General features: G+C 41.5%; 1 protein-coding gene across 4 annotated transcripts in view; it reads right to left on the minus strand.

Annotated features, from left to right (window-relative positions):
- LOC139374627 (G1/S-specific cyclin-D2-like) overlaps positions 1 to 12,667 on the minus strand; it is a 270,693-nt gene that overhangs the window by 234,818 nt on the left and 23,208 nt on the right. Inside the window, exon 2 of one of the 4 annotated variants that reach the window (XM_071115684.1) lies at positions 2,494 to 2,598. The exons of the other annotated variants lie outside the window; for them this stretch is intronic. The gene's annotated coding sequence lies outside the window, so the exon portion shown is untranslated. The remainder of the gene's footprint in view (positions 1 to 2,493; positions 2,599 to 12,667) is intronic. 4 annotated transcript variants of the gene reach the window in all.

A 12,667-nucleotide genomic window follows, 5' to 3' on the forward strand; every position in this document is an offset into this window, starting at 1 on the left:
TGAGGTAAAACAGATTTAAGTTTCCCTGCATTAAAGTCCCCGGCCACTAGGAGCGTCGCTTCTGGATGAGCATTTTCTTATTTGCTTATGGTGATATACAGCTCGAAGAGTGCGGTCTTAGTGCTAGCTTTGTGGTGGTAAGTAGACGGCAACAAAAAATATTGATGAAAACTTTCTTGGTAGATGGTGTGGACTACAGCTTATCATGAGGAGTATTTCTGTCTGTAATAAAACCCTTTTGTGGGGAAAAACTCACTCTGATTGGCTGGGCCTGTGTCCCCATTTTGTTCAGTATAATGTATTATAATTTACCGGTTTCTCACAGTTAATTATCCTGGGAGTGGTTTTGCGCTGTAAATTCCGGTAAATCTCAGTAACCGGGTTCCCGCCATTCAACCCTAGTGCTGTCATTGTAGCATGGTACAAATGATAACCTTTAGACCATGTTACTAATGTAACACCAGATCATGCATGTCTCATTAGTGTTCGTGCCTTCAGGTGACTGGAATTTCTTTTTCTATCTTGTATTATTAGTATGGCTTCTCCGATCTAATTCTGGTAGACAGTGTATGTGCCCACCACGCTGTGTGTATACGACCACAGAGAGATGCGGCAAACCAGAAAGAGCTGTATAAAAAATGCATCAGTTCCATCTGAAGGTCATGCAGGGTACTGCATATCCAACAGACATTTTGCACAGGCTTCTCTCTTCGTCATTGTGTGGACATACTCCTTTGTTCCAACAAGAGGACATTCATTAAGTGTTGCACTGTATTCTCAGTGGAATGATAGAGAAGTATGTCGTTATACGTAGAAAATCCCCATCAATGACTGACCATTCAGAGACTTGTTCTCAGAGGAATTTAAAAAGGGCTGCATGTCATTGACCAGAGGTCCTCCGTGCTATGAATCCAGTTTGTTTGTTGTGAATAGAATTTTTGGTTTGAGAACCAGCTTTGTTGTTGGCGGACACGTCTTTCACATGCACACACATGCGGCACCAGTTGGGGTGGATGTTCAAAGTGCCTGGCACCTGATCAGATTGATTCAGACTGATTTTCCCATGAAGCCAATTGTGAGGTAAAGTGACTTGAACTGATTTTCGGGTGATAAGTAGCCTAAGCAAATAGCCGTTTCACTGTAACAAGGAAAAGAGAGCCATTACAACAGACTGGAGGTCTGCAATACCATAACCCCAGATAAAGCATGTTGATAAGAGCTGAAAACAGGTCTTTCTTGAATGCCATGCCATTCTACAGAAATGGGGCAGAATAACGTGCAAGGCTGGCATGTGTCCTGGGGTTCAGCAAGTCAAACCCAGCTCCATGGAAAACTATCACAATCACCCACATCTTCTTCAGACATATCACTGGGAAATGGCATTATAAATTGTATGCGTATCAGTGTGAAGGCTACACGACGGCTACAAACTCTTGGGAGGTGTGTATATGGCCCTAAAGATTTCAGGAGTGAGTCATTTATATAGGGGCCTATATGTCCCTTATGGCACAAACAGACCGGTAGGATTGTCGGGCGTCTGCCGGCCGAGAGTACTTTAGCACCTCTGAACAGAGTGCCATGTGTAATTTGAAAACCGAGTGCAAACCGATTTTCTATGTGGAAACTTGCAAAAATGACATCCATCAGTCACCCACCGAAGGGTGGTCTCTATAACACACTGCACCACCAGAAAGTGAACAAATGCCTTGGACACACACCCCAAAGAGGAAAGTGTTATCCGGATACAAGCCTAGCCACGTAGGGTTGAGAGAGTCCCCTGATGTACTGCTGCTCTGACAAAATGCAATAGGGTCACCTGAACATTCAATAAGATAGAGGAGGGGTCGGAAACAGACGGCCTGTGGGCCAAAACCGTCCCGAGAGTGATAATAATAAAAAATAGATATGTAACACTTTTTTTATTTAAAAAAAAATCTGTTCCCAAGTATTCCCACGAATAAAGAAAGACATATGTGATCATGTCTCAATGTATGAAATGGTATGAAATGATTATCATTTTTAAATAGAAATCTCTTTTTGGGCTTAGTTGTGGTCAATTTGCATTGTATTTACTGAACAAAAATATAAAACATAACATGTAAAGTGTTGGTACCGTGTTTCATGAGCTGAAATAAAAGATCCAATAAATACTTCATATACACACAAAGCTTATTTCTTGTTTACGTCCCTGTTAGTGAGCATTTCTCCTTTGCCCAGATAATCCATTCACCTGACGGGTGTCGCATATCAAGAAGCTGACTAAACAGCATGATCATTACACAGGTGCATCTTGTGCTGGGGAAAATAAAAGGCCACTTTAAAACGTACGGTTTTGTCACACAACACAATGCCACAAGTTGAGGGAGTGTACAATTGGCATGCTGACTGCAGGAATGTCCACCAGAGCTGTTGCCAGAGAATTTTATGTTAATTTTTCTACCATAAACCGCCACCAATGTCGTTTTAGAGAATTTGGCACTATGTCCAACCGACCTTACAACCGCAGACCACGGTTAACCATGCCAGCCCAGGACCTCCACATCTGGCTTCTTCACCTGCGGGATCGTCTGAGACCAGCCACCTGGACAGCCGATTAAACTGTGGGTTTGCACAAGAAAATAATCTCTGCAAAACTGTCAGAAACCGTCTCAGAGAAGCTCATCTGCATGCTCATCATCCTAACCTGGGTCTTAATAAATGTACTTCAATTAACTGATTTCCTCATATGAACTGTAACTCAATAAAATCTTTGAAATTTTTCGCATGTTGTGTCTATATTTTTGCTCACTGTAATTCTGTTCCGGCCCATTCGCACAGACAAAAATCGGCCAGCGGCTGAATCTATTGTAGTTGCTTACCGCTGACCTAGAGAAACACATCCTGGTTCATTGCACCTCATGGACAAAGTGCTTGGTTCAACTTTTGTTTTTGTTTCTGAACTAGACAGTCTGTTTCTTCACCTGTATACTCAGGGAACTTATTTTCCGTCAACTGAGAGCACAATATGTGCATACAATCAATGAATGTCATATGGACTACAATAACTGTACAATTCCCTGTAGTGTCATCGTAATGTCAAGTTTCCATATTTGAAGTCTGAGTCTGCTTTATTAACTAGCCCTTGGCGTTAGCTGCTTTAATACTGAGTGATGTTGGTATAAAACACCCAACCATTGATATGTGGAACAACAGACAGTGAAACTCACTGTCTAAGAGTTGCCTAATGTCTGTTTGCAGAGTTAAGAAGGGGAAATCCTTAATCTTCTGCTAGTTCACTTCCCACTTTTGAGGTAAAGTGTTTTACAGTGTCATTAACAGTGTCATTAACAGCTTTACTTGCCATCCTGATCCTTCCCTGCGGACATACACCTGTAGGCCAGACGTCCTCTTTGCCTTTTGTTCAATGGGAAAGTGCTCGGGTGGAAAGAGAGTGACCCTCATGTCTTGGTTCAACTCTAAATCAATGTCAGTTGAGGCTGCATCTTCAATATGTACTCTCATGGACATTACATAGGCCTGGCTTAGTGGCTTTAGGCCTATTGCATCTCGTTTATCCCCTTTTTAAGCCTCTGCATACATTTATTGTACAGTTTTTTGAAATACTTTATCCCTGATAAATGTAAGAATATTGAGCAAAGATCATGTCATATCCCTACCCCTCTGTATCATATTTGCATATTATCAGTATTTGTATTTATTATGGATGGCAGCAGCTACTCTTCATGGGGTCCAGCATAATTAAAGCAGTTTCTACAATATTAAAAACATTACAATACAGTCACAGATTTCACAACACAATGTGTGCCCTCAGCAGCCTACTCTACCACTACCACAAATCTACAGTTCAAAATCCATGTGTACGTGTGCATGTTGTCGTGTGTGTGTATGCATGTGCCTGTGCCTATGTTTGTGTTGCTTCACAGTCCCTGCTGTTCCATAAGGTGTTTTTTTTATCTGGGTTTATTTTTCAATCTAATTTTACTTCTTGCATCAGTTACTTGATGTGGAATAGAGTTCCATGAAGTCATGGCTCTATGTGGTAGTGTGCGTCTCCCATAGTCTGTTCTGGACTTGAGGACTATGAAGAGACCTCTTGTGGCATGTCTTGTGGGGTATACATGGTGTCCTAGCTGTGTGCCAGCAGCTCAAACAGACAGCTTGGTGCATTCAACATGTCAATACCTCTCATAAACACAAGTAGTGATGAAGTCAATCACTCCTCCGCTTTGAGCCAGGAGAGATTGACATGCATATTATTAATATTAGCTCTCCGTGTACATCCAAGGGCCAGCCGTGCTGCCCTGTTCTGAGCCAATTGCAATTTTCCCTTTTTGTGGCACCTGACCACACGACTGAACAGTAGTCCAGGTGCGACAAAACTAGGTCCTGTAGGACCTGCCTTGTTGATAGTGCTGTTAATAAGGTAGAGCAGAGCTTTATTATGGACAGACTTCTTCCCATCTTAGCTACTGTTGTATCAATATGTTTTGACCATGACAGTTTACCAGGGCTCCCGAGTGGCACTGCAGTCTAAGGCACTGAATCTCAGTGCAAGAGGTGTCACTACAGTCCCTGGTTTGAATCCAGGCTGTATTACATCCGGCTGTGATTGGGAGTCCCATAGGGCGGTGCACAATTGGCCCAGCGTCGTCCGGGTTTGGCTGGGGTAGGCCGTCATTCTAAATAGGAATTTGTTCTTAACTGACTTGCTTAGTTAAATAAAGGTTCAATTAAAAAAAATAATACAATCCAGGTTTAACTCCAAGCAGTTTAGTCACCTCAACTTGCTCAATTTCCACATTATTTATTACGCTATTTAGTTGAGGTTTAGGGTTTGTCCCAAATGCAATGCTTTTAGTTTTAGAAATATTTAGGACTAATTTATTCCTTGCCACCCACTCTCAAACAAACTGCAGCTCTTTGTTAAGTGTTACAGTAAGTTCAGTAGCTAACATGTATAGTATTGAGTCATCCTCATACATAGACACGCTTTACTCAAAGCCAGTGGCATGTCATTAGTAAAGATTGAAAAAAGTAAGACAGCAGCCTAGACAGCTGCCCTGGGGAATTCCTGATTCTACCTGGATTATGCTGGAGAGGCTTTCATTAAAGAACACCCTCTGTGTTCTGTTAGACAAGTAACTCTTTATCCACAACATAGCAGGGGGTGTAAAGCCATATACATTTTTCCAGCAGCAGACTATGATCGATAATGTCAAAAGCCGCACTGAAGTCTAACAAAACAGCCCCCCCAAATATTTTTCTCATCAATCATCAACTCTCAGCCAATCATCAGTAAGTGCTGTGCTTGTTGAATGTCCTTCCCTATAAGCATGCTGAGTTTGATATCCATTTGTTTACTGTAAAATAGCATTGTATCTGGTCAAACACCATTTTTTCAAAATGGTTGGTAACAGGCTGATTGGTCAGCTATTTGAGCCAGTAAAGGGGGCTTTAATATTCTTAGGTAGAGGAATGACTTTTGCTTCCTTCCAGGCCTGGGGCACACACTTTCTAGTAGGCTTAAATTTAAAATATGGCAAATAGGAGTGGCAATATCGTCCGCTATTATCCTCAGTCATTTCCCATCCAAGTTGTCAGACCCTGTTGGCTTGTCATTGTTGATAGACAACAATACTTTTTTCACCTCTTCCACACTTACTTTAAGGAATAAAAAATTACAATGATTGTCTTCATAATTTGGTCAGATATACTTGGATGTGTAGTGTCAGCGTTTGCTGCTGGCATATCATGCCTAAGTTTGCTAATCTTACCAATGAAAAAATTATTAAAGTAGTTGGCAATATCAGTTGGTTTTGTGATGAATGAGCCATCTGATTCAATGAATGATGGAGCTGAGTTTGCATTTTTCCCAAAATGTAATTTAAGGTGCTCCAAAGTTTTTTACTACCATTCTTGATGTAATTTATCTTTGTTTCATAGTGTAGTTTCTTCTTCTTTTTATTCAGTTTAGTCACATGATTTCTCAATTGGCAATATGTTAGGCAATCGGTTATGCAGCCAGACTTATTTGTTCTTCCCTTTGCCTCATCCCTCTCAACCATACAATTTTTAAATTCCTCATCAATCCACGGGGATTTAACAGTTTTTTCAATAATTTTCTTAAATCGGTACGTGCTTATTAGTAACTGGAATAAGCAATTTCATAAATGTGTCAAGTGCAGCGTCTGTTTGCTCCTCATTACACACCGCGGACCAACAAATATTATTTACATCAACAACATAGGAATCGCTACAAAATATACACTTATACACTATATTAGGCCCAGCCTTTGGTTTTCCTAGATATGGCTACTATATTGTGATCACTACATCCGATGGATCTGGATACTGCTTTCAAGCAAATTTCTGCAGCATTAATAAAGATGTGATCAATACATGTTGATGATTTCATTCCTGTGCTGTTTGTAACTACCCTGGGTCGCCCATCTTTTCAGTTCGCTGCAGCTAGCGACTGGAACGAGCTGCAACAAACCCTCAAACTGGACAGTTTTATCTCAATCTCTTCATTCAAAGACTCAATCATGGACACTCGTACTGATAGTTGTGGCTGCTTTGCATGATGTATTGTTGTCTCTACCTTCTTGCCCCTTGTGCTGTTGTCTGTGCCCAATAATGTTTGTACAATGTTTTGTGTTGCTACCATGTTGTTGTCATGTTGTGTTGCTACCATGATGTGTTATCATGTGTTGCTGCCTTGCTATGTTGTTGTCTTAGGTCTCTCTTTATGTAGTGTTGTGTTGTCTCTCTTGCCGTGATGTGTGTTTTGTCCTATATTTATACATTTATTTTTTTATCCCAGCCCCCACAGGAGGCCTTTTGGTAGGCAGTCATTGTAAATAAGAATTTGTTCTTAACTGACTTGCCTAGTTAAATAAAGGTTCAATCAGATAAATAAATCAAGTTTGACTAATAATCTGAACCAGGTTGCAGGCAGTGGTTACAGTTTGAAGCTTTTTCTTGAGTGGGCAGCTTGACAAAAGCCAGTCAATATTTAAAATCACATAAAAAAATACCTCTCTTTTGATATCACATACATTATCAAGCATTTCACACATGTTATCCAGATACTGACTGTTAGCACTTGGTGGTCTATAGCAGCTTCCCAACAGAATGAGCTTTAGGTGAGGCAGATGAACCTGTAGCCGTATTACTTCAACAGCATTTAACATGAGATCCTCTCTAATCTTTACACGAATGTGGATCTGAATATAAACAGCAACACCTCCACCATTGGCATTTCTATATATTCTGTAAATGTTATAACCTTGTATTACCACCACTGTATCATCAAAGATATTATCTAAGTGAGTTTCAGAGATCAGAATATGAATGTCATCCATTACTAGATTTCATTAACCTTGTTTCTAAAGCTACATATGTTAATATGGGCTATTTTGAGCACTTTTATTCTGGGATGGAGGTTTAAGAGAAGTAGATATGCTCATATAATTTATGTTATTGCCAGGTGAGCTGCACACAGTGGACTTCAGTGCTCAGTGCTAACAGTACAAATCTGGTTCATAGGCACATTATTACTGCATACAATAGCTGTAGGATCAGCAGAGGACAGTTAGAGTGTCACGATCATTGGAATAAATGGACCAAGGCGCAGCGTGCGTAGAGTTCCACATGTTTTAATAAATTAAACTCACCAAAAACAATACAGAACAAACAAAACGTGAAGTAAATGCAGTGTTCACAGGCACTACACAAAAACAAGATCCCACAAACCCCCCGTGGGAAAAGGCTGCCTAAATATGATCCCCAATCAGAGACAACGATAAACAGCTGCCTCTGATTGGGAACCATACAGGGCAACATAGAAAACAAAAAACACCTAGATAGGAACACACCCCCCCCCCCCTAGTCACACCCCGACCTAACCAAAATAGAGAATAGAAAAGGCTCTCTATGGTCAGGGCTTGACATAGAGGGACATAAATTAGGTTACTTACATTGTGTCTACCAACGCCCCTGGAGTAATGTGTATTTGCTGAAGCATTATAACAACTCTGCGTCACGATGGTAGGGATTAGCTAAACTGGGCTTGGGTCATTCTGAGTGAGAGTTTGCTGTGCAATCCACATGTATTTCTTCCAGTTGAAATTGGGAGCAGGAGAGTGTAGTTGGAGAGGGAGAGGTGCAGTACAGTACATCCCAATGTTCCAACAGCTGACAGCTTTACAGTTCACAATGCACAGTATGTAAAACAGCCTTCCGCACCAGTTAATGGAGGATGCCTGGGACACCACTGCCAGCAAACAGCCACCTCTTCACACAGGCGGCTGTGAGACACTGGGCCATCGTGTGTACAGTAACAGGATTCAACAGGGGAGAGATACTGAGCACAGCACAACAAGCTTGTCTATTTTTTCACCATGACAGGAGCATTAGAGGTTTCAACTCAACTGTTCCAATATGTCTGAACTACAAAGCTCCCTTGAAAAGAGGGAATGTGAGGCCCAGGGGCTGCTAGGGACTCTGGAACAGCTGGCCTGGTGATGGGGCCTCCTGTTCCCTTGCTCCGAAGAGCTAGTAGGGACAAGACAGCTATGTCTGGCTGCAGGGAAATGGCTGGGGGGAGGAGTGTGTGCTGGGGCTGGCTGGCTGGAAGTTCTCAGCTCTGGGAAGTAGCAGCTCCACTTTGCCTTGATGACATAGTTTCAAAGTTTCTGGTTTCTTGGATGATGGCGGAGCGTTACACAACATCTCCAATAGGGAATGGAGCAGGTCCGAGCCCTTCCAGGAAATAGGAAGTGAAGACAAAATTCATAATGCTATGGATTATATAACAGAACAGTCATATCTCTATCTGCTTGAGTTGTGCCCTTTGAGAAATGGAAAATTACAGAGCAAAAATAAAGTTGGCTTCTATCCAGACTTTGGTTTCAAAGAACCGTGACTTTAAAGGAAGGGGAAAAGGGCACAAAACTATTTTTGAAAACACTCCAGCCCTGAAAAAGAGAAGAGAAAATATTGACCGTAATAATGAAGGATGCCTATGTGAATCCCAAATGTATCTATTGGATCTAACTGTTTCCTCGTCATATGCACAAATATGACACTGAGTTTTCCCAGCAACATTCAACAGGCATCTAGGAAGAAACAGGAGTAATATGAGAAAATATTTTATAGATATGAGCAGTATTCCCTTGTCTGTGAATCTATTCCTTAGAAGAGCCACACACACAGGGATGGAAATGAGTGCTTGGTTCTCCTTTCCAATGCCATGCAGTACCCTGGCACCATACAGGCGATTGAAAGGGACATTAAACAGCTACATATGGATATAGAAGAACCCAAATTACTAGCTGCAATGGAAATCTAACAGAATTCAAAGAGCAAAATCAAGGCTAACATTCAATGTAAACCACCATACAGTAAATGTAACCAAATGACGCAGAGGATTCTATGGAGGGTTCTGTTGTTCATTGGCAATGCTGGAGAATCTCAATGTAAATTGTATTGTTACCCTTTTATTGGTGTTTGTTTTGTTCCACGCTTTAAGGGTGTTTTCATCAGCATTAATCGGACACATATGAACTGCAGCACCCTTTGCAGACACGCACAGGCAGCATTCCTGTTTGAAAACACCAAGTCAACTCTCAAACAGCAAAGTCAAAAAAAAGCATCCCCTTTAAGGAGAGACTGTTTTACAGGAGTTTCCAACGACTGCTCTCTGGAGCACCCACCCAGTCTGTGTGCTTTTAAAACATCATAAAGCTCATTCTTTGGCCGGTCTAAAAAGGCACCCGACTAAGATTAGAGGGGGTCTCAAAATGGGATCATAATTGTGTCGAGTTGTAATTATACAAAGGCTGAATGGCCCTCTTCTCTTATACTAGGCATCTGCTCGTCAAAGCTGCAATTAAATATGACATACAACATAGGTCTGTTGATGAGGAAAGTGTAGCAGTCTGTATTGTTATCATATCCTTCACATTTGCCACCTGGGGTAAAGGGTGACTATGGTGTCATTATTCACATGGCTGTACTCTATGACAAGGTCCCCCCCTGAAAATCAGGTCTGTCAGATTAGGGTAAAATGTGAAACTGAAGTCCCATATGGGATAATCATGGTGGTTACATTTTATGGTCCTTGCTATCCTTGGGATGTCCCAAGTCTGAAGTCACCCTATTGAAGTTGACCTCTAAATGGTTAAGGTAAGGGTTAAGGTTAGGGCTAGGTAAGGGTTATGGTATGTTTAAGGGTAGTGAGATCCCAAGGATCCCTGATAGCACTGACCACAACATGTGCACTGTACATGTCGGAATTCTAATCAAACCGGAATATAGGCTACAGTACTAATGTAACAAATTTCCATTATACATACAGTACTTGAACATTCCAATTTCATACATCATGTTACAGTTAAATGTATGATCAAAAATACACTTACAGGTCAAATTCTACATTGAGATCACACATAGGTCTACTGTAGATCACCCAATTTTTGTAATTCTTTGTTAAAACCTCATGTGGGGTGGCAGGTAGCCTAGTGGTTAGAGCATAGGACTTGTAACCGAAAGGTTGCAAGATCGAATCCCCAAGCTGACAAAGTAAAAGAATCTGTCGTTCTGCCCCTGAACAAGGTAGTTAACCTAATCCTAGGCTGTCATTTAAAATAAGACTTTGTTCTTAACTGTGCCTAGTTAAATAAAGGTAAAGTAAAATTGTACATATTGGCTGCTAGTATTTTTTTTTAAATGCAAATAAGTCTATCCCTGTATGTATTCAAAGTCAAGCAGCAAGATAAAAATAACATTTTCATTAGGGGAATGAAAATACATATATTTTGTGTTGTCGTGATTGGCATAATGGTATGGAAATACCTCAATCATCTCTCCTGTGGATACGTTCAAGATGGTCCCTTTGAAACTTAAGACGCAAGTAATGTACTTACTCCTGATATGTATAATGTGAACATTAAGTGGGACAAAAGTATTAATTTCCTACGTTTATTATTACACACAAAGTTACAAAAAGAGAGCAATCTTCCACAATTTAGTTATGTGGGAGAAAAAAGGCCCTCAGAATGGAAAAGGACATTTAGAGAATCACAGGAGTAGTGCAGTGGTTGCTAATGGAAGCCATCTCTGTAATAACAGCTGTCACTTTTCATTAGATTTCTAGCTGAAACGTCAAGATGAAAAATAAAGACTCTACACAGTTTAGGTTTCCAGCTTGGAGACTGAAGGAGCTATGGGTATGAAACGGGAATGAGACAGGGAAGGAAGAGTCATTCTGCCGGGATCCTATTGGGGGTTATGGGAACCAAATGTGCCAAGCAGTACTCAACATATCAATGGATGGAGGAAACTAAGAACCATGTCTTCATAGGTATTGAAATAAAAGGTCTTAATGATTCATGTGATTGTAAGCAATTACATGAAGATGATAATGAAGGTGAGAGCATCCAACAACTCCAATGAACCCCCCCATCTGCTGATGCTTACAGATTACAGAAACAATTCTGAGTATAAGAGTGAGGTCTCAGAGAACGCACCGAATAATGGCAAACTGCTTTCAATAGATCTACAGTTTCATCCAAGAGTCATATAGGCCTACATTTACCTAGTGACTGGAGTAACAGAGACATTTGGTAACCCCAAAATCATCTCCAGAGAAAACAGGAATAACATGACAATCCAAGCCTAAGTACAACGTCTGTTAAATATTATCCTTAAAAGTTCTCCTTGATATTCTCTCAACAACCCAACATTTCTGAATATTTTGGCCTTATGTCTTCCCAGCAGACAGTTGTTCCTCACAGGACAAGTAAACACAAGCTTAATGCATGGAATTCAAAAAATTAACTAAATACCCCATGTGTGTGTGTGTGTGTGTGTGTGTGTGTGTGTGTGTGTGTGTGTGTGTGTTTCCTTTGGCTAGTGTCTGTCAGCCTGACTGTAACCTGTGGCACACGCCAGCCATTCCTGGTCAGCTGACTCACATGACGTGACATGTGCTTGGTGTTTGCCACATTGTTACTGAGCAGGGGTGACCTAACAGTTACAATAATGGAAGGAAAAGAGACAAAAGAGAAAACCATGGAAAAACAATACCATAACATTAGGCGTGTGTGTTCTCTCTGTGTTTTTCCTTTCAACACAATGGAACGACCTCTAACGCCAGCTAAGGACAACTCTGACAACTTCCTGGGCTGCTTCACCTGAGGAATAGGCTTAGAAATGTCATATAAACAAAAATAGAAATTAAATGTTTTACCCATATGAGTGAGGGAGGACATTACTACAGCTAGTATTGTCTGCAGTTGCGCATTCATCACAGGGAGAGAGAGAGAGACACTTGAAGAGTTCCACCTCCCAACACGGAACAGCCTCAGGAATGCTTTTCTTCAGCCCGTAGCCCCATAGTGTACTGTAGACACCCTCTCTGCGGGGTGTGTTTAGCATGCAAAGCAGGGCGCAGATGCTGTCCATGGCTGGAGGTGGTGATGGGGACACGAGGCCCATAGACCGGCCGCCCAGCCTCGATTGCCCCTCGGCTGCCCCTCCATCGCCGGCCACCCCTCCACCCTCCAGCCACACGCAGCACTTGTGTCCCGGGAAACCAGCGCTAGCCATATGCAGGGCAGAGGGCCTGCTGCTGCACTCACAAGACCCCCCTCCAGCACTGTCT

Source organism: Oncorhynchus clarkii, chromosome 2 (genome assembly GCF_045791955.1).
Source record: "Oncorhynchus clarkii lewisi isolate Uvic-CL-2024 chromosome 2, UVic_Ocla_1.0, whole genome shotgun sequence".
Lineage (NCBI taxonomy): Eukaryota > Metazoa > Chordata > Actinopteri > Salmoniformes > Salmonidae > Oncorhynchus > Oncorhynchus clarkii.